The 24,169-nt window shown below is 36.2% G+C and overlaps 1 long non-coding RNA gene across 2 annotated transcripts in view; it reads right to left on the bottom strand.

The window, feature by feature from the left end:
- Positions 1-24,169, bottom strand: part of LOC108743410 — a 175,588-nt gene that overhangs the window by 95,415 nt on the left and 56,004 nt on the right. For both annotated transcript variants that reach the window (XR_001938821.1, XR_001938819.1), the window contains exon 2: positions 1,888-1,939. This is a non-coding gene — a long non-coding RNA (uncharacterized LOC108743410). The remainder of the gene's footprint in view (positions 1-1,887; positions 1,940-24,169) is intronic.

Below are 24,169 nucleotides of genomic sequence, written 5' to 3'. Positions count from 1 at the left end.
TAATTCCTTTTTTTTACTCAAAGGACAAATGGCACCGCTGTCAACAACACCGCATAATGTTTCCATTTTAACCATGGCATTCTGTTATACTTTAACCTAATTTAAGTTAACGATTTCGTCGGCAACCGTTTAGCTGTAGCCATTACAGTACCCTATCTATGATCCTAGACTGAATATTGTCATTTAGACAAGCTTAATACGTCCATTTTTCATTTAAAATTTGGATCGAAAGTAGATGTAAGGCACAGTTCTATCCTTATTAAACGTTTTAGTATTTATTTTTAGGTAGTTCCATAACTTTCTATTATAAGAGGTGGTAGTTTCACAAAAGAGAAGCCTTAGCGGCACGTATGGACAAACTACACTTACGTTTATCATATACAAGCCGGATTAACCTATCTTTACCTCAACAAAAATTAGTTATCAATCATTTTGAACATCCTCCAATCTTCTACAAAATTCTAAAGCATTCATGAGACCTGTAGATGTAGACCGTTTCATTCTGGCCAGACGTCGGAACTCAATTACCAACTTTACTAACTCTCTATATGGAGTCCTTTGAAGCGATAGCCTTTTAACCACTAATATCGTTGAAATCAACCCCTGCAGTTGAAGATCGAAATCGAAAATATCGACGCGTAATGGAAGGCTATCATCCCGAGATGTCTCTTAGAGTCTTTGAGATCGAGACTCGAGTCTTCGTCTCTCATCGAGTCTCTCTGGTGTCGCTGAGAGAGACTGTCGAGAGGCTGTCAAAAAGACTGTTTAGCGTCTCTGAACGAGAGACTCGAGTCGCTCATAGAGAGATCCTCATTTCGTATCCAGTCTCAGAACAAGACACCCGAATATCTGAACGAGAGACTCGAATCTCTCAATAAGTGGTGTCTCGATAGATATGGTTAAAAATTTCAAAAGTTCATCATATTTCGGAGATCCCAGACTTTCTACGAGAGACTCGAGTCTCTCAATTTTTCAGTTTTATTCATTCAGTCTCTCTGTGAGAGACTCGAATTTCTGAATTAACAATTTTATCGTTCGAGTCTCTCATACAGAGACTGTGAGAGATCCATGAAAACACCTAGGCAATAACTGAGAGACTGTGAGAGATGCTTTCAGATACGCTGAAAGACTCTGAGAGACTAGAGCGACTGAAAATTTTTGTCTAGGGATATAACTTTTATCATGCTCCCGAATAAATTATATTTGCTTTTATTATATACATACAAGGATATTCATCCCCCCCCCCATTCATTTATTTTTGCAATAATCTCAGATTGCTTATCTCAAAGAAAACATTTGCATTCTTCTTCTTTTCAGTTAAATATTAGTACCATAACTAATTATTGAATATAGGCAATGATTATGATTAAAAATGATTTTTATACTAGTACCTATGTAAGGTATATTTATGTATTGGAAATCATTTGTAAATGAATTTTTTGACTGTGCCTCATAAAATAGTTTCTACGTCATTCTGAGCAATAGATGTAAAAGTGCAACTACAATATACGTTTCGTTCCCTTGTTATTCGTCATATTAAACAAGTTACACCGACGAGTGCCCGTTTTTCCGCCGCCTTCCGACTAATAGACATCATTTGGCCGCGACAAACATGACAAAACACAATCTATTTACGCTTGTCACTTTGAACTATGTAATGACATGGACATGACGACTTACTTATATAAATTGACGGAAAAATGGTCGAAATTTAAACGCTTTTCCATCTGTTTTAATTCAAACTACACGTCCGTACGACATATTACGAATAGAAGCAAATGAAATAAGAATTAATTACTTAATGAGACTACACTTTCAGGTATAAAACATGCCAGAATTAAGTCAACTAGTTTGAAATCAAAGCAAATAAAAATTTGTAAAACTTACCAAGAGCCAATTGGTGCGGCTTCTTTGAAAGACCGACAACGGGAGCCACCATCTGTAACAATTATTTTTATCAGTTAAAAACTATATCGATAGAGTATTTCCCTAGACAAAAATTTTCTGAGAGCGTCTCTCACAGTCTTTCACAGTCTCTCAGTTATTGCCTAGTTGTTTTTATGGATCTCTCACAGTCTCTGTATGGGAGACTCGAACGATAAAGTTGTTAATTCAGAGATTCGAGTCTCTCATAGAGAGACTGAATGAATAAAGCTGAAAAACTGAGAGACTCGAGTCTTTCGTAGAAAGACTGGGGTCTCTGAAATATGTTAAAATTTTAACCATGTCTATCGAGACACCACTTATTGAGAGATTCGAGTCTCTCGTTCAGAGACTGGATACGAAATGAGGATCTCTCTATGAGCTTCTCGGGTCTCTCGTTCAGAGACGCTAAAGTTTTTTTGACAGTCTTTCTCAGAGACGCCAGAGAGACTTGATGAGAGACGAAGACTCGAGTCTCGCTTTCAGAGACTCTGAAAGACTGAACATTTTTATCTCGGGTTCCCAGTAATTCATTACATAACGAGGTAATGATAAAAATTGTATCATGTCTGACACAAGAACAACGTAACAAATGATAGCTAATATATCTGAACCTATTTCTCCCTAAAGCTATTAGTTTCTAAAATATACCATAACCTACCAAAATATTCATAGTTGGATAAGACCATTTTTGACCAGTATCAATCGGTACAGCAGCTACCAATATCACAAGGAAAACTGACAAATATTCACATACCATACACGTAGGTAATTCAAAAGTTTTTAAAGAGAAAATAGTCTGAAAAGGTCAGTCATCGCGTAATAACCCTTCGACTTGAAAAGTATGACTGATGTTAAAATCCTATAATCTTCTCAGAATTAAAATTGTTTGAATGAAAATTGAAGCACAAAAGATAAGTCGAAAAATGCTAATTTTAATACACCATAGCGATCTTTAAATTCAGACCGATCTTTAAAAAATGCCAACTTTTGTTTTCAAATTTGCAACCCTATTACGCTAGAGTAGAGGCAAGCGGGACAACCGTAGGTCTCTCTTTAGTGACATCACATTTCAACGATCAGGTCTAATACTCTAAAAGGTGTGACCAAGTAATAAATAGGGGCATTTTTTATAATGTCCGCCCCAACTACTTAGGGTGAAATAAGTAATTATTATTTGAAAAACCTGGCCCGGTTCATTTGATTATTTCTATAGTTGTTCCCGAGATAAAAATGTTCGGTCTATCAGAATCTCTGAAAGCGAGACTCGAGTCTCCGTCTCTCATCGAGTCTCTTTGGTGTCGCTGAGAGAGACTGTCAAAAAAACTGTTTAGCGTCTCTGAACGAGAGACTCGAGTCGCTCATAGAGAGATCCTCATTTCGTATCCAGTCTCTGAACGAGAGACTCGAATCTCTGAACGGGAGACGCGAATCTCTGAACGGGAGACGCGAATCTCTTAACGGGAGACGCGAATCTCTGAACGAGAGACTCGAATCTCTCAATAAGTGGTGTCTCGATAGACATGGTTAAAATTTTCTAAGTTCAACATATTTCAGAGATCCCAGTCTTTCTACGAGAGACTCGAGTCTCCCAATTTTTCAGTTTTATTCACTCAGTCTCTCTGTGAGAGACTCGAATCTCTGAATTAACGATTTTGTCGTTCGAGTCTCTCGTACAGAGACTATGAGAGATCCATAAAAACACCTAGGTAATAACCGAGAGACTGTGAGAGACGCTCTCAGAGACGCTGAAAGACTCTGAAAGACTGGAGAGAGACTGAAAATTTTTGTCTAGGGTTATCACACTACCCTCTCGAATCGGGCATATTCCAAACTGCACGGGCATTTTTATAATATCCTATTAATCATTTAGTCCATTACACATATATTACAACGAGTTTATTTGCACTACATCTGAAAACTGAGTAGATTTTACTAATGATACGTTATGTAAGTCTGGACACACATACTCATGTACGTACTACGAATCGCCTAGACCGTATCATTATTTCCATCCATTATGAACAAAAACAAATTGCAAATCGCTATTGTAACAATGATAATTCGATAATGAATAAACATTTAGGTACAAATGCATCTATGTATGTGAATACGTTTATCACTTGTTACACAACAAACTCATAGACAAGTGCATACGTATGCATATATGTATACGTACTATTACACGTATAAGAGCGTCCGTTGCGACGTCGGTCAGTCCGTCCGTCCGTCGTGCTGGCAGGCGTTCATCAAGTCATACATATACATAATATAAAATGAAAAACTTGTCTGGAGGCTGTTTGTCTTTTAACGTGCCACGTCGCGTGGCAGAAGTTTCACACTGACTCCCGTCCGCGGCATTAAATAATGCAAATTAACTTTAACCAGCATGTGTTTTATTATACTACACGTGATTGCAGTTTGCATAAATCATTATAATATAATTAATTTGTAAATCCGACTGATACGGAATGATGCAATTCAGATAGAGTATTGATCCACGCTTCCGTTATCGAACCGCGTATGACAACGTCAACTTGGTCATAAAAATTAGAAAAATATAATGAGTAATATTGTTATAAGTTAATTGTATCAAACCGATTTTGGTTTTTCGACCGATTGGAACATTTTCTTGGTATTTCTTAAATCATTGGAATGAAGTCTGTTTTTTTGACCACCTTTTAACGTAATAAAGGCCTTGGTCTTCCTTCTTCGGTCATAGTCTTGGCCTTGGTCTTACTGATACAGTCTCGGTCCTGCTTATTCGGTCTTAGTTTTTGTCTTACTGATATAGTTTAGGCCTTAGTCTTGATCTTGCCGATATAGTCTCGGCCTTGGTCTTGCCTATGTAAACTCAGCCTTGGTCTTGGTCTGGCTGATACAGACTTCACCTTGGTATTGCCGATATAGTCTCAACCTTGGCCTGGGTCTTGCTGATACAGACTTGACCTTGGTCTTGATCTTGACGATACAGCCTCGGTCTTGGCCTTTGCCTTGGTGCTACAGACTCGGCCTTGATCTTGGTCTTGCTGATACAGACTCCGACTTGATTTTGGTCTTGCCGATATAGTCTCAGCCTTGGCCTTGGCCATGCTGATACAGACTCGGCCTTGGTCTTGTCAATATAGCCTCGGTCTCTGCCTTTGTCTTGCTGATACAGACTCGGACTTGATTTTGGTCTTGCCGATGTAGTCTCAGCCTTGGCCTTGGCCTTGGCCATGCTGATACAGACTCGGCCTTGGTCTTGTCGATATAGCCTCGGTCTCTGCCTTTGTCTTGCTGATACAGACTCGGCCTTGATCTTGGTCATACTGATACTTGGTCTTGCTGATATAGACTCGGCCTTGATCTTGGTCTTGCCGATACAGTCTCCGCTTAGTCTTGGTCTTGCGTGTTAAGTTTTGATCTTGCTTATTTAATCTGATCGGTCTTGGTTTTTGTCTTGGACGTGTTCGTTCTGTCTTGATCTTGGTTTTGCATTTTCGAAATAAAATGCAGATCTGACAGATCCCTCTATATCGCACCTTTCTCTAAGTGTTTTCTTATATATGAAAAATTTATATTTCTTCCTAATTTCACTTTAGTACTAACCAAAAATTTGAACATTACAGTCAAGATATATTTATGTCTGTAACTATTTATTACTTCTGTTTTCAAGCAAGGCCAGTTGTTGCATTTTAATCGTAGCAGCAATAATTCATGACCAAATATAAATGTTAATGTCGCAGATGGCACCAACAGATTATTAATTATTATTTATTGACTGCAATCTCCGCACAGTGTCATACGACTTCTTCCTTCCGTATGACCTTCTAGTCATGCGCAATTTTAGTTTCCTCAAGGAAAAAATACCTTACTAGTAAACAATAAAAGTTCTGTTTGTTACTTTTCAATTCTATTCTATTGATATTCATCGCGAGGTCGCGCATTGGTTTTAGATTATTAAAGTTGTGTTGTATTTTTGTCTGTCCGACGTGGTACAGTCAAAATATGCACTTCTGGCCGACTGCCTACTTCGATATCCACGTCTCTGCTCCCCTCACCAAGAGGAATGTACGTTTTATTAAATATACCTACAGTTATACGCGCATAAGTACGAAAAATTGCCAAAAAACCTTCGTCAGCCACACGTAAAACCGTTCGCAATTAATTAACACCGTTGATAGGCCAATAACAGAACCGTACTTAACTTCATTTATTGCCATACTCTCAGAATATTGCTCAAGGTATGACGAAATAAACATTAACAAACAAAAACATAATTCCTAACGGATACTTTTCTCAATAAATTCATGACGAACTTGTTTATATTTTATGGATACTATCTGTTTGAATAGAAGGTTAGTACCTACTTGAGAGGTCACTATTATGTAAAGACTGATCGCACTAGTAAAGAGATAAAAAAACACAATTGTAAGAATACCAGAAGAAGTTGCAATCCAAAGCCGGCCCTGGGCGTGAATTGACAAAGTATAGAAAAATTGCGATAACAAGCAAGTAATTATATCGATGAAAAATGTAATCAGTGACGGTTGTGGATGGAGTTCGATGTAACATTAAAAAGCTTAAAGAATAATAAGGTACCAGGTATAGATGAGATACAGGCGGAAATTTTAAAACATGCAGGACAAGAGGATCGTATGTTTAAGTCAGTTAGTCACATTTACGAGACGGGGAAAGTACCAGAGGATTATAAACGGATCGTGGTAGTAATCATATCTAAAAAGAGTGGCGCGGATAGGTGCGAGACATTTAGAACAATTAGCCTAAATTTTTTATGCGTCAAAAATCTTAACTATAATTGTACACAGGAGGATGGAAAAAAGGGCGGAAAAAATATTACAGGAAGGTCAATTTGGGTTTAGAAGAAATAGAAGAAGCTTCTGACAATGTTAAATAGCACAAGATGTTAAATATACTTAAAAATGTAGGGATGAGTTACAGAGATAGAAGAGTGATACTTAGTTTGTAAAAAGAGCAACAGGCAGTTATAGAGCTGGGGCTGCAACGTAGAGAAGTAAATATTAGGAAGGAAGTCAGACAGGGATGCATACTGTCACCGCTAATTTTTAATCTATACATCGAAGACGTGATCAACATCATTAAAGACAGTGTAACTGTAGGGATAAATATACAGGGGTAAAAGATTAGTATGCTTAGATTTTCAGATGATGTAGCAGTATTAGCATATAGCAAGGAGGGTGTTGGAGTGCAATTCGTGATGTATCGTTTGAATAAAGAAAAAACAATTTTGTTATTCGCAGTTTAAACTTAGAAATACGTGCCTACAATAATAGAACTTTATTATCATATTATGTAGGTTTTTTCTCGGCAGGTAACGTCCCTTCGGGTTGGTCACCAGATAGGTCGATGATCTTCCCATCCACAGACAATTTTGTGATTGTAGTCACGCAGTCACTACCCATAGCTTAAAATCAAAAACACCCCACTAACGTACCTCCACCCCCTATATTTTGTTGTATATTTAAGCATTTTTTCTATGCAATAAGCTCATTACGTTCAAGCGTTAAGTTCAATCATCCAGTTCATCAATAGTTCATTCGTTGCAGTTATCTTTAAGTATTTTTTCGGTGTTAATTATAGTGTATGTTGTTTATTAAAAGTTGAAAATCACATTAGTTATTATTGCTCGTTCTATCATTCTAAGAAGACCACAGATAGAAAATATTCGAGCGTTATTTCCTAAAATATCGGCTTCGTTAAATTAATTTTTATCGAAGAGGGTTAAAGCGTTCCTTAGGAATAAATCTAGGCCAGCAACACACCCGCAACAATCAACAGACGGGTTAGAGATAGCTTTCAATAAATGATATTAAAAGCTTAATTGTTAAAAAATAATTTCATGTTGAAAAGTGATGCTCTCTCAAAATTTAACTAATTTCAAAACCTAAGCTGTGTTAATTTGAAGTTATACGTCAATAGTCTTTGATTAATAAATAAAACGGTACTGCTCATGTCGACAAAATCAACGCTCTGTGCCTCATCGGCACGGTGGCAAGCCGGCAGAACCGAGTACGACCTTCCATTTGTTACACTATTTATACTTGTGCGAATATTATAAACGAGGACATTGATCTCCATTGTAGAAAAGTTTTTTGGGGGAGACGCGTAGTAGCCGGACCGACTAAATCGCTCTCGCAATAAATCTACCAAGCAAGTCTCGCTTTTATATTCTCTATCACCATCGCGGTCGAATGCTCCAGCCCGAGCAACCGCTGAAGAGACAACGAATGATACGTTGGATCGCAGCGAGACGCGTACCTACACGACGGAATCCAGTACCGTACGGTATAAAAAGGAGGCGATTGGGCCCCAATTTTCGCATCACTTCCTACGTGCGCAACTATTTGGGTCACCGTTTACTACACAACAACATTCGTTTATCTATGTTATGTAGACAAGCGCGATTAATTTGTGAGTACCTAATATTTTGTAAAAAAATAAAGTGAAACAATCACTCTAATCATTTGGCAACAAAATCCTAAACTCATCATCATCATCATAAGGTCGTCAGTCCTAAGACTGATTGGACACGCACCTCCACTCTTTCTTATCCTGAGCTAATTTTCGCATTTTCCTAAAACTAGAAAAAAAAACTTTTGGGTGTTTCATTCCCACCAACCAGTAATGTTGGTGGGCGGGCAGTCCCTCCGGACTACGCCGGAAGGTAGGGCGGAAGGCCCTCTTCAGCCTGCTTTTAGACATCGTGGGAATGGGTGGGTGGTGGTTCGAGTGAGAAAGTTGAAACGGACGAAATGAAGACAGAAGAGAATGGAATGGAATATTACTGGCCCATCATTTGTCTAAGTGATCCAAGGAAACCACAGAAAAACTTGGACCAAGGCAGACGGGCCCGGAATCGAACCCGCGTCCTCCCGAATGCTAAGCAATGGTCTAAACCTCTAGGCGATGCCGCTCGGTCTAAAACTAGAACAACCCATATCCTTAACTATTTGCGAACAGTAATCTAATCTAGGTCTACCTGTACCCCTCCTAACCCCCGTTTCTGCCTCTAATATGTCTCTGACTAAACCATCATGCCTGAGAAGGTGTCCTACCAACCTATCTGGCCTATTTCTTATTGACTTCGTCTGTTCTCCTATTCATTCTAATACCTCTTCATTTCTAACCTCCTCTATCCACGGTATCATTCGTAACATCACATTTTGAATGCTTTTTTTTCCGCAGCACCCACCGTCTATGTTTCGCACCCGTACAGCGCTGCGCTTCAAACATACACCTTTAACAACCTTTCTTGAATTTCTAGATTAACATCTTTTTATTGAAGTCGACTCGACTCTGCACTATCCTTTGCTTTATATCCTTACAACTCCTTCCGTCCTGAATTATCTGACTTCCTAGATACCTAAAATCAGCCACTTCTTAAGCTATTCACAGAAATTTGACCACGGCTGTGAAAATGAAACGTTTTATTTTCCATGTTTTACAAGTAATTACCACGTATTTAAATTACGTCATTCCCAAATTCTAATTAACGTTCCTCAAATTTTTCCTACACCTCCTTAAGCATTACTTCCTCCTATATCGAAATTAAGCACTCCATTTGCAAAATTAAAACAAAAAAATATGTTAGGCAGAAAAATTAAGTAGATACATTATGCCTTAATGGACGATGGACAGGCACGTCGAGTATGCTATGTAATTGGAGTATAGCACGTGAAGGGCTTGAATTTTCCACGGAAGAGGAAAACAACCAAAAGGGCAAATGCCACGAAAATATATCTGAAATATAACTGTCGCAGGAGATGTTATGGTTTTCTATTTTTTCTGATAATTAGGAAGCGCACAGTTGGTTATGATTTAATTGTTAGGGTTACCACAAGTGTAGGTCTAAATCTCCTAATTGCAATGCTGATAAAAAACGGATTTTTTTATTGTTACATTTTATTTAGGAAGAAGAAGATACTAATAACTAAGTATCTAAAAATTCAAGTATTATATGTGCTAGGGTCAATTGAAAAGTCCCCGGCCTGACACATAGATGGCGGCACCAGAACTAAATCCATATGATTTTCAGTTAGTCCTAACCTTCAAAAGACGCGTCTATATTTTGACGGCTGTCGGATCATTAGTTTGTGAATTATAGCATTTTTAGTGAAGCAACTTTTGTTATTGTGAAAAAAATGGATGAAAAGGAATTTCGCGTGTTGATAAAATATTGCTTTTTGAAGGGAAAAAATACAGTTGAAGCAAAAACTTGGCTTGATAACGAATTTCCGGACACTGCCCCAGGAAAATCAACCATCAAGGATTGGTATGCTAAGTTTAGACGTGGTGAAATGAGCACCGAAGACGGTGAACGCAGTGGACGCCCAAAAGAGGCTGTTACGGACGAAAACATTAAAAAAATCCACAAAATGATTTTGAATGACCGTAAATTGAAATTGAATGAAATAGCAGACACTCTACAGATATCAACGGAACGTATACATCACATCATTCACGAATATTTGGGTATGAGAAAGCTCTGTGCAAAGTGGGTGCCGCGCGAGCTCACTTTTGACCAAAAACAACGACGAGTTGATGATTCAGAGCAGTGTTTGAAGATGATCACGCGTAATAAACCCGAGTTTTTGCGTCGATATGTGACAATGGATGAAACATGGCTCCATCATTTCACTCCGAAGTCCAATCGACAGTCATCGGAGTGGACTGCACACGATGAACCCGCTCCAAAGCGTGCAAAAACGCAACAGTCGGCTGGCAAGGTTATGGCGTCTGTATTTTGGGATGCGCGTGGAATAATTTTCATTGACTACCTTGAAAAAGGAAGGACCATCAACAGCGACTATTACATAGCGTTATTGGACCGTTTGAAGGACGAAATCGCCGAGAAACGACCGCATTTGCAGAAAAAGAAAGTCCTGCTTCACCAAGACAATGCACCGTCTCACAAGTCAGTGAAAACGATGGCAAAAATTCATGAATTGGGCTTCGAATTGCTTCCGCATCCACCGTATTCTCCAGATCTGGCCCCCAGCGACTACTTCCTGTTCTCAGATCTCAAAAGAATGCTCGTTGGGAAAAAATTTTCGTCGAATGAAGAGGTGATCGCCGAAACTGAGGCCTATTTTGAAGCAAAGGACAAATCGTACTACAAAAATGGTATCGAAAAGTTGGAGGATCGCTATAATCAGTGTATCACCCTTGAAGGGAATTATGTTGAATAAAAAAAACGAATTTTGCAAAAAAAAAGTGTTTTACTATTTTAGGCCGGGGACTTTTCAATTGACCTGTTATGTTTACTTCTCTAGAAAATGATCGTTAAAGCACTCATCCTGTAGGTAGGTTTTAATATGATCCTGAACATCTTAAAATATTTATAATGGAAGCGTAAATCTGTGTAACTAACCATCTGCCTCATTACGATGCCATCTACTTAACGTTAAGAAGTGTCTTGAGTAAAGATTTGCATTCTGTGAGAGCATACTTCAAAATCCTTGAGTGAAGCACATACATACAAGTCCTTAACTAGCAAGTACATTTATATAGTGATATTGATAGATATTGATACCACCATTATACATACATTTATTGAAAATGACTAATTATCGGAATTATATTGCATAATATCTGATATTAATTATTACTAATAATATTACAAATGAGTTATGGGCACATTATTACCTTTGATTAAACACTGGAAAATAAATCTATCTACTAATTACTTCCTTAATAGGCGTTCTATTAACATATAAAATCAAAGTATCGGACAAATCCAATGGAAGTTTCTACATCACACTACCCCATCCCAAATCATAAATAAAAATGCTATCAATTTTAATGTACAAACATGTCTTTTGATGGGCCTGTTGCAATCTACATATCGTGAATATAATTAAGTAGATCCCAAATTTCATCCCTTTTTTTCTTATATAAAACCATACTATGAAAATTTGTTCAACTTTAGAAATAGTTTGTAAAATTTAATAAGGAAAATGTAATTTAGAATTTTCCCAAAGATATTGTAGTCTCTCTGTAATCCTTTCAAAATAGTTACAAGACTCATTTCAATACTAACTGATAGTCTTTCTACATAACAGAATAACCCACAAACCCCAGATTTTGCGTTTTGCTACAACTGAAGTTTAATTAACTTTCTACAGATTTATTTACGATTGTTGTTTTTTTCTTACTTTCTTTCTTTCTTCTTATTTTTACGACCGGATAATGCCAAGCGCGGCGTCATCCCGAGTTCACCATTATTTCAATGTCGCGCCAAAGGATGTTTCACATCAAACGTAACATTCCAGAAAAAAGGTAGTCAATCCCTTGGTATGGGTTTTCAATAGTAAGTTAAGGCGCAATGTTCAAAACACGTGTATTAATGTCAAGTTAAAAAAACCGTGCCAATTGCCAAGTTCAAAAGAACTGTGCCAATTTTCGGTTTCAGAAGAACTGTTCCAAGTGCCAAGTTCAAACCAGTGCCTTCACTTTCTTACCCAAATTCACTGAATTTTCAAATATTTTTCCAAGCGGAACTGACGCTGCTCTGATTCGGGTCTGGGAGCCGTCGTCTGTTAAAGTTTTATGTGGATAGTCCACATCCAACACATCGGAGATAGAAGGACCTCTGGAAATGCTCGCTACTCATGCTAGCGAAACGTTACGAGGCACCTTGGACCCGAATCAGAATATCCAATTACCCAAAGGATAATATTATAAAAAATTCACAAAATAGCTTTCTTGTTAGACTTGTCACATAAAATTTCTAACCAGTCCAACTTGCCTTGTTCAAAAAGCTCACAAAAGTTTCTATTATTATATTCTATGCCTAATTTTAAGTTAAGCAGAGGATACCTAACCCTTCAATATACCCATCAATAATCATTTAAGCTCTATTTATAAAAGGAGATTGTAAAAAGAAACCGTACGCAAAAACTTCAATAAAGATTGGAGCGATTGAACAGGAAGTTTCGACGAGAAAAGTTTAGATTGATCGTGTACACAGTTAGTTTTGACGAGTTTATACGACCAAAGATATAGTTTAATTCACATTCTTGGCCCCTTTTTTCGACAATATTAAAGAACTTGTCAAATAATTTAGGTTAGTCAAGCAAGCGGCCGCACTTATTTAATCAGTTTACAATGCAAATAGAGGCTTGTCAATGCTTCAATTCTGTTCACGTAAAAGCTTACAAAATATTGGGGTTATATCCACTGAAGGGGAAAAAATTGGTCACGCACTTTCCGANCAATTGCCAAGTTCAAAAGAACCGTGCCAATTTTCGGTCTCAGAAGAACTGTGCCAAGTGCCAAGTTCAAACCAGTACCTTCACTTTCTTACCTAAATTCACTGAATTTTCAAATATTTTTTCCAAACGGAACTGACGCTGCTCTGATTCGGGTCCAGGAGCCGTCGTCTGTTAATGTTTTATGTGGATTGTCCACATCCAGCATCGGAGATAGAAGGACCTCCGGAAATGGTCGCTACTCATGCTAGCGATACATTACGAAGCAACTTAGACCCGAATCAAGACATCCAATTAACGAAAGAATAGTATTAACAAAGATTGACCAAATAGCTTTCTTATTAGATTTTTCACATAAAATTTCTAACCAGTCCAACTTGTTCAAAAAGCTCACAAAAATTTCTATTGTTGCCTAATTTTAAATTAACCAGTGGATACGTAACCCTTCGACATAGCCATCAATAATCATTTAGGCTTTATTTGTAAAAGGAGATTGTAAAAAGAAGCCCTACGCAAAAACTACAATAAAGATTGGGGCCACTGAACAGGAAATTTCGATGAGAAAAGTTTAGATTGATCGTATACACAGTTTTGACGAGTTTATACGAGCAAAGATATAGTTTTATTCATATTCTTGGCCCTTTTTCAATAATATTAAAGAACTTGTCAAATAATTTAGGTTAATCAACCAAGTAAAAACTGATGTAGATAATTGCGCAATGAGTCTAATTTGACAAATCAATATCCTTAATTGAAAAATACCTCGAACATTAATTAATTAATTTTCTACAGATTTATTTACGATTGTTGTTTCTTTCTTTCTTTCGTTCTTCTTCTTTTTACGACCTGATAATGCAAATCGCGGCGTCATCCAGAGTTTACCATTATTTCCATGCCGCGTCAAGGATGTTTCAGATCAAACGTAACACATCAAATATATGTAGATATTTCTGCAAACGAGGAAGCTGATTATTTTTTATCAGTCGTTTCTCTTCTACGGTTTTACGTATGAAACGCGTTATTCTACTCAACGTAATTAATTTTCAGAAAATAAAAATAGCAACACATACAAAGGTTACTCGATCAGACAAATTTGATTAATTTCTATTTGAGTTTTCGACACGGCACGCAACATTATTCACGTCAGACGATAACAGTAGAGAAAAACAAGAACAAAAGAATATTCGATTCGTTCACTTATAATACATATATGTACAAGGTTGCCAGATACATGGAAAATTCCCTATAACTAGAGAATTAAGGGCCAATTCCAGGAAAAGGGTTTTTTTTCGATTCAATACAACATGTATAAGGAAAGTACGTTTCTGGTGAAAACTACTCGCATTTGTTAATACTTCTACCTATGTATTGCAAAAAATATAAACGAAAGTAATTATGAAAATTATAGGGAAAACGTGGCTGTCAAGTTATTAGGGAAATCTAGTGAATATAAAGCATTATCTGGCAACCCTGCGTATATACGTATGTACTTATATTATGTATATTCACACTAGGCCATGAAAAGAGTGAAAACTATCATTAGCACAGCCTTTTTCCCTCGAATTGTTCGCGCGCTCAAGAATCTATTTAAAATCTCAACATTCTGACAGCGGCCCATTATTTACACTTACGTCCATTCTTTACATATATGGAAACACAAAAGTTAATGGCTGCTTTATCAGTTGTTGTAAAATCAACAGGTTTCTGAATATGATTAATAGTTCGAAATGTGAACTCTGTTAAAAATATTATGAATAGGCTTTCATGCCTCGGCTAGCATGCCTTCTTCACTTACTTCTTCTGTCAGCGAACAATGTGACACGCCACGCTATATTATTCTATTTGACTAATCATTTTTGTTATTTATCGCAAGGACTCGCACTCGAACCTTTTGTGTTAGCGTGGGTTGAACCAGAGAAAAGGAAATTGGAATGTGAAGGAGGAAAACCTTTGAATTAGATTGATTTCTACTTCCCACAAACTCAAACAAAGTAATTCAATTTTGAATCGAAAATCTCTAAATGTATTACCGATTATCTTTTTTTGGTGTATATTATACAATATTTTATAATTAATTATTATTTACTGCTAAATTATTGAGAGATAGCGCATGCATCATCGACATAGTCTAGTCTGTACACGTTACTCTAAAAAGTATCTACCTAACTTACAGATAACACCACATTGAATGCGCTTACAGTATTGAAAATACGAGAGATATAAATTAATACTGAAAATTCCAGGATATTTTAGGTTACGCAAAGGTTACATCATTATAAAGGTGGTCAATTTCTCGGTAAGGGTTTCCAATAGTAGGTCAAGGCGCCATGAAAGTTTAAAAACCTGTGTTAATGTCAAGTCGAAAAAAGCGTGCCAATTGCCAAGTTCAAAAAAACTTTGCCAATTTCAGTTTAAGAAGAACTGTGCCAAGTGCCAAGTTCAAACCAGTACCTACTCTTTCTTATCCAAATTCACGGAATTTTCAAATATTTATCTAAATTGAACCGATACTCCTCTGATTCGGGTTTAAGAGCAGTCGTCCGTTGGAGTTCCATATGGATAGTCCACATCCATCATCAGAGATGGAAGGACCTCCGGAGATACTCGCCACTCATGCTAGCGAAACGTTAGGAAGCAATTCCAATTGACGACGGTGTTTAGATCCAACTCAGAATTTTCAATTAAAAAAGATTCACAAAATAGCTTTCTTATTGGAATTGCCACATAAAATTTCTAACCAGTCCAACTTGCCTTGTTCAAAAAGCTCACAAAAATTTCTATTGAAATTTATTTGCCTAATTTTAAGTTAACCAGTGGATACGTAACCCTTCGATATAGCCATCAATAATCATTTAGGCTCTATTTATAAAAGGAGATTGTAAAAAGAAACCCTACGCAAAAACTTCAATAAAGATTGGAGCGATTGAACAGGAAGTTTCGACGAGAAAAGTTTAGATTGATCGTGTACACAGTTAGTTTTGACGAGTTTATACGACCAAAGATATAGTTTAATTCACATTCTTGGCCCCTTTTTTCGACAATATTAAAGAACTTGTCAAATAATTTAGGTTAGTCAAGCAAGCGGCCGCACTTATTTAATCAGTTTACAATGCAAATAGAGGCTTGTCAATGCTTCAATTCTGTTCACGTAAAAGCTTACAAAATATTGGGGTTATATCCACTGAAGGGGAAAAAATTGGTCACGCACTTTCCGAAAGTTTTGTCATCGTTATTGTTCTCATTATAACCAACGTAACAGCGGTCATGTGTTGAGGTAAAATTAAGGTTACTTTAGATAAGAATATGTATTTCAAAGTGCGTATTCCACATCAAATAATAAAACTTATCNCTTCCAGTATTAAAAATACGATATAAGTTAATGCTGAAAATTCCAGGATATTTTAGGTTACGAAAGGGTTACATCATTATAAAGGTGGTCAATCTCTCCAATAGTAAGTTAAGGCGCAATGCAAGTTTAAAAGACCTGTGTTAATGTCAAGTCGAAAAAAACGTGCCAGTTGCCAAGTTCAAAAAAACTTTGCCAATTTCAGTTTAAGAAGAACTGTGCCAAGTGCCAAGTTCAAACCAGTACCTACTCTTTCTTATCCAAATTCACGGAATTTTCAAATATTTATCTAAATTGAACTGATGTTCCTCTGATTCGGGTTTAAGAGCAGTCGTCCGTTGGAGTTCCATATGGATAGTCCACATCCATCATCAGAGATGGAAGGACCTCCGGAGATACTCGCCACTCATGCTAGCGAAACGTTAGGAAGCAACTCCAATTGACGACGGGGTTTAGACCCGACTCAGAATTTCCAATTAACGAAAGAATAGTATTAACAAAGATTGACCAAATAGCTTTCTTATTAGATTTGTCACATAAAATTTCTAACCAGTCCAACCTGCCTTGTTCAAAAAGCTCACAAAAATTTCTATTGAAATTTATTTGCCTAATTTTAAGTTAACCAGTGGATACGTAACCCTTCGATATAGCCATCAATAATCATTTAGGCTCTATTTATAAAAGGAGATTGTAAAAAGAAACCCTACGCAAAAACTTCAATAAAGATTGGAGCGATTGAACAGGAAGTTTCGACGAGAAAAGTTTAGATTGATCGTGTACACAGTTTTGACGAGTTTATACGACCAAAGATATAGTTTAATTCACATTCTTGGCCCCTTTTTGCGACAATATTAAAGAACTTGTCAAATAATTTAGGTTAGTCAAGCAAGCGGCCGCACTTATTTAATCAGTTTACAATGCAAATAGAGGCTTGTCAATGCTTCAATTCTGTTCACGTAAAAGCTTACAAAATATTGGGGTTATATCCACTGAAGGGGAAAAAATTGGTCACGCACTTTCCGAAAGTTTTGTCATCGTTATTGTTCTCATTATAACCAACGTAACAGCGGTCATGTGTTGAGGTAAAATTAAGGTTACTTTAGATAAGAATATGTATTTCAAAGTGCGTATTCCACATCAAATAATAAAACTTATCAAGTGCGGGTTGGACTTAAGGCAGATAAAACCTTAAAGAATAAAGACAATAGGTCGAAATGGTTATCTAATTAATAAATAACTTTTCTTTGAATTCGATCCACAACTGAAAAATCTGTTCGCCTGCATTTGCTCTGGTAACTACTAGCTGATCTGGAGTAGTAACTGTTTTGGAGTCAGGAGTACGGAAAAGGACATAGCGTACCCTTTACACAAAAAAATACTGTTTCCGAGAAATAGAAAAATGATTTTTATGAGATCGTCGATTATCTTTGAGAGGTATCTAGAATATTAACGCGAGTGAAGCTGGGAGTAAAACCAAGTATCGGATATATTAAAATTGAGTCGATGCATTGTTGGATTTTAGACATGCCTAACTTTTTTTGATGATCCTTATTCATTTAAAAATAAAAGTCACTCTGTATGGGACGGATCCCATATAGTTTGACCCAAATGGGCATACACCATCTGGTGGCAAAATTTATAACTCGTATGAGGGAAAAATTTACATAGGAACTGTGCACGCAAATTGTAAAATTGTTTATTAAAATAATAAAACACGTTAAAAAAGTAAAAATTTTTTTGATGATGGAGTCGACGAAGTTTTCTTCTAAAGTTAAATCAAATAAAAAGTTAATATGTTCAGTGAAAAGCTGCAATAGCACTTCAGACATAGATCTTCACTCTTCACCTACATTAACTACTTTCCAATAAAAACTAACCGTTTTATATATGTAAAAAATATATTCGGAAAATTAGAGAAAAAAGTAAACTAATAGAAGCTTGGATGAAAGCAGTAGGTATCAAAGAAGTGAATTCCGGAATAAAAATTTGTTCACGTCATTTTAATGCACATGATTATATTTCAGCAAGTATTTACCATCAGCCATAACCTTAATATTTAAAACTAGAATCATACTAAAATTATAAAGTGAGAAATTATTTATTCCTGTGTAATTGATTTAACACAATTCTAATGATACGATATAAGTATTTTGAGGTTAAGAACCTACCTGCTGCAATACAACAAAGTTGCAATAATGTGTTTGCAACGTTCTCTTAAATCGGCTTTGCACGTGCAAGTCATTGATATGATATTGCTTAAATCACCCAGAATCACCTCACCAATTATATAACGTGAATCACTTTTTAAATCCGAAGTTTGTAAAAAGTAGGCAGTAAACTTGACGGAATTTGAAGGCTAGCTTCCGGATTTGTTATTTCCGAATTTTATAATGTGATTGGCATTAAAAACACGCTCACCTTCAACGAAATTTCCTTTCCGAGGCTTTGTGCCAGCCCAATCACATATTGTGTCAATACAATCATTTTATCGTAATTTAAAAACTTGGAAATTGCACGGTACACTATAGGAACTACGATAGATTTTCCCTAATCGGCGCCATGTTTTTAGGCTCCTCCCATTTGACGAATCCCAATAATTTCTTAAGTAACCCGTAACTTTACGATAAATGCGTTGGAATGCAGTGCCACTTGTGGGGTTCCATTGAGTTTGTGGTTCGACGCGGATTGCTCCGTTTGCATCACCTTTGATCCGCCACTGTAATTAATCTAAACTAATATTATTTCGAATCTATAACAAGGGCACAGGTAAGTATAGTATTGTCATACCAGTGCATTACACATACATAAGACTTGTTGCACAGCTTTCATTTTGCAGATGTCATACTACATGGCAGAATGTTACAGTTTCACTCACACTTTCCTAGACGATTTCTCGTAGATTTCTCCGGCCATTGTGACCCTAAATCTACGACTAGTTAATAGAAAACCTTTCTGAAACGAACGCGCAATAAACACGTTTTCTATTGGTACCGATCATTTGCTTCGTATCTTCATTAAAGATTATACTGCGATTAATTTAATTGTGCCCATTGTATAAAGTAATATACTGTGAAATCCTGAAATGCAACAAACCGTTCGACGAGTTTTACACGATTTCGAGTAAATAAGCGAAAGAAAATACTGGAAGAAAAAAGAATTTACATACAGGGTGGTTTAAGGGGTTCAAACTACCCCCATTAACTAGGAAAAGAATTCTTTTAGGCATAAAGGTCTAGTCAGAGACATATTAGAGGCAGAAACAGGAGTTAGGAGGGGTAGAGGTAGACCTAGATTAGATTGCTGTTCGCAAATAGTTAAGGATGTGAGTTGTTCTAATTTTAGGGAAATGCGAAGTTTAGCTCAGGATAGTAAAGAGTGAAGGTACGTGTCCAACCAGTCTTAGGACTGACGACCTTATGATGATGATTACTTATAAGATATCATTAAAACCTTTATAACCTACTATTTCATAATATATTTATATAAAAAAATCACTAAATTTCGTTAAAGATAATTAATAATTGTTTTCCCTTATAAGGCAGAGTTTATCATTCCTAAAAACGCTAGCGCAGCAGCTTCTTAAAATTGTTTTTATTTCTTCTACTTGACTCTATCGCTAAATCACATCTTTCAATATGAATTCATTTAGAGATTCACCTTTTTTTTCACACCCGTTTAATTTTTTGGAGTATCTAATACGTATTTCACCGGTATGTCTTTCATAGTCCGTTACAGTTGAGATTGTTATCGACCAAGATCGTCAACCAAATGTACAGGATTAAGTAGTGGCTCGGTGTGTTTGCAAATACGCATGTGTGTATTTGTATGCATGTATGCGTTGGTATGTCTCAATGAAATAGCCAACAAGCAGCTATCCGTTCACCAACGTAGAAGATAGAAGTTCGTTCGATTTAGCTGGAATCTTCTACTGAAATGTTGAAGTTTTATACTGCAAGGAAGCATCCATACTACGCGCGGCTGAACTTTGCACCGCTTGTTTAAGTTCAAAAAAATGACAGGTAGTAGAAATTAGTAAATATTTATTAGTTTAAGGTTTTGTATATCGACAATCGATAAATTATTTTTAAAAAAGTTAAAAAACCAGGATGGGACCGTGGTCTACAGTTTTGAGTTGTCTACAAAAAGTTTTGGTAAAGGTCTAGATGATGGCCCCCACCCCCTTCTGGAGTGGGGATGGGGGGGATAGAACGAGGGGTGTCGCAATTTTTTTATGGGGTTTTACTCAGGTGACCACCCTCTTTCGATCCCCCCTAGCCCTATCTAACCCCCATAAATTTTTATGGGGGTGAGACCGCCACGAACTTTTTATTGTACAGTGATGAGGGAGACCTCCTCTTTCGATTCCTTCCACCCCTTCGGGGGTGGGGGTCATCATCTAGACATTTACCAAAGTTTTGTCTCTCCTTGCTGTTTAAATCTTCAGTGGTTTGACGGTTACGAAACCGCAGAATGATTGATATTTGGAAACCAATAGTGAAATCTTACACGGTAAATTGAGTTATTAAACTTTGCGACTATTGTGTGTCATTTATTGAGTTACTGAAGCGATAGTTTCAATGAGCGTCAACCGCTACAGTCTAGACGCATCTTTACATCACTTCTGCTCGTTCTCTCTAGCGTTTGGGCACGGACGCGGAGGCCGCGATGATCTTTTTAATTTAAACAAATCACGTCGCGTGAAATGCAAACTGGCAACTGTTACTACTGCAGGACAAGTTCGATCGAAAGAAGAAACAACAACAAACAAAGAAGAACGGAAGGTCTTGAATGCACGCGAGCGGTCGACCGAATTGTTACACTTTTACGCGGGGCCGGGCCACGGCACAGAGCAGGGCCGTAATGGAGCTAGGCTCACAGGTGAACGGATGACTTTGCTCTTAACGGCACCGCGAATCTATTCCTCATAACGGACAATCGGATACTACCGTAACATAAGGTACATCCTCTATGACTGTCTACTTACATTACAATAAATGTTGGTAAATTTAATACAGACTAGGTACCTACTAGCGTTATTTCAAACAAGATATACCGGTCAGTTAATATAATAAATTACACGAAATAAGCACGATAGTTCTAATTAAATCTAGCGACAGTAGAAGCCAGGAAAATATAACACTTGTAGTTTACGATGCCTCGCCACTAGTGATGTGGTTTATTTGAGATACTTGCATTTAAAATGCAAATACAAAATAAAAGATAACTTTCTGATCTTGCATTTAAATACTTTTTTGTATTTTATTTAAAATACTTTTCCAAACGTTTTTCCTATTTGTAAAATGCAAAATACGTTTTTACCTTTAAAATTTTTGCTATAATAGTATCACCGATTAAATATTATCTATATAAAATGATAAATGAAAGTTGCTCACATTGGCTATTGAAGGTATTAGAAGTTTAAAAAGGCGACAAAAAGACATTCCATGAATGCCTTCTAATTCTTTAACTGAAGAGAGTTCAAAAAATTCTAAACTCCTTGGAAATGTATAAACTAAAATATTGGATCGATATTGTTTTCCGGGTTCAATGTCATGGTCCATGAAATTTTGAAGTTTCAAATTGATATCAGCACCTGCCAAATCAGGAAGGAACTACGAAATTCTAAGAATTAGGACAAAACGGCCCGCAAAACAGTATCGAATTGATACTCGCCAGCTGTGTGCTAATAAATGCATATAATCCAAAATTCTTAGAAAAACTTCACTTATTAAATGAACCCAAAGCTAAAGAAACTATGGATTCTATTTGTTTCTGTTATTACAATGTGTAAAAGATCGGAAACAAAATGGGGTTGTAAATATTTTGATATAAAATGATTGATGTTGATTTTACATCAAAANAACCGAAAATTCTGCAAAAACGATCCCAAAAACTTCACTTATTAGATGAACCCAAACCTAAAGAAACTATTGATTCCATTTCTTTTTGTTATTACAATGTGTAAAAGATCAAAAACAAAATATTTTGATATAAAATGATTGATGTTGATTTTACATCAATTCTTCAAAAACGATCCCAAAAACTTCACTTATTAGATGAACCCAAACCTAAAGAAACTATTGATTCCATTTCTTTCTGTTATTACAATGTGTAAAAGATCGGAAACAAAATGGGGTTGTAAATATTTTGATATAAAATGATTGATGTTGATTTTACATCAAAAAAATTATTTGCAACCCTATTTTAGCTCTGATCTTTCACGCTAGGAAAACTATTTTGTCATCAGTGTCTTTTTGCCAATTAAAACGGGCGACAAAGGCAAATAACGAAGCATATAGAAGAATTATTTGTTGCTGAACTGAAGAAACTATAACATAAAGATAGTTCTTATACCTCAATCACTTCAAACAGAAAAATTTGAATCATACTTAATCTTCACAGCTGGTGATATAGTGCAAACACCACTAGTAGTCTAGAAAAGCTACAATATTTAAAAAATGAGTAAATGCCCGCAAGGTTTTCTTAAAAAATATTTTATACTTAATGTATAAGGCGGATGATGAGGATAACGCGGGTAGAAAAGGTTAGAAATGAAGAGGTACTAGAAAGAATAGGAGAACAGACGACTCTATGGAAGTCAATAAAAAATTAGGCGAGATAGGTTGGCAGGACACCTTTTAAAGCATAAAGGTCTAGTCAGAGACATATTAGAGGCAGAAACAGGAGTTAGAAGGGGTAGAGGTAGACTTAAATTAGATTACTGTTCTCAAATAGTTAAGGATGTGGGCTGTTCTAGTTTTAGGGAAATGACGACCCTATGATTATGATGAAATGCAGAAAATTAAATAAGTACTACAAAAAAGTATTTAATTGAAAAAAAGTATTTTAAAAATACATATTTCGCATTTAGTATCTAAAATACAAAAGGGAAATATATTTTGTATTAGAATAAGTTTGTAATTAATAATTCAAAAGTAACTAGTGCAGAAATCCAGAAATATTCGCGATAACTTTAGGAAATTCCGCCGTGAAAACAATGCCTCCAGTATCGATTGTTTTTAAAAATATACAACGAATTGTATTAAATTAATTCAGTGGTTAAGTAATAAACCTTTTGTTGACTTTGTATTGCTTATAGAAAAATGGTAAGTAACTGGTTCGTGTAAAGATTATAATACGGTTTTTCCATTCGTTAGATCGAATTAAAAAAACACGCAATCAGCGATAAAATCAATTGTTCGACAAATTAAATGGCATTTTCTTTAAGTCGACTACATTTATTACTTCCATATTACTACCCAAAGATATACACAACGGTGAGGTAATGTAATATCTACAGCACTGTGACATTGCGGATATGAGATAATAGATTAGCAGTTTTCCAGATTATTTTTATCGATAATGTTCACTCATTGTATGAAAAATGCGTTCTGTAATTATTATTTACGAAAATTAGGTATAATTACAAGTCATTAAAATCATTTTTTCCCCCAAACATATTTTGTGACACATTTTAATGGCATCATCATCATGAATATCAAAATGTTCTTGATGTGCTTTCTACAACTTGATACACCACATCGGCGATTTCTTCACCCTTTTCGTCTGTTTTTATATTCATCCATCATATTCACCCTTTTCATACAATATTTTTGTTTAATTTTTGTTTATTTTTATTTCGTAGTTGTTGTTATTATATATATAT

This window comes from Agrilus planipennis, unplaced genomic scaffold (assembly GCF_000699045.2).
Source record: "Agrilus planipennis isolate EAB-ADULT unplaced genomic scaffold, Apla_2.0 scaffold19, whole genome shotgun sequence".
NCBI lineage: Eukaryota > Metazoa > Arthropoda > Insecta > Coleoptera > Buprestidae > Agrilus > Agrilus planipennis.
Note: the sequence above shows the minus strand (reverse complement) of the source record. Positions and strands in the feature narration are given on the sequence as shown.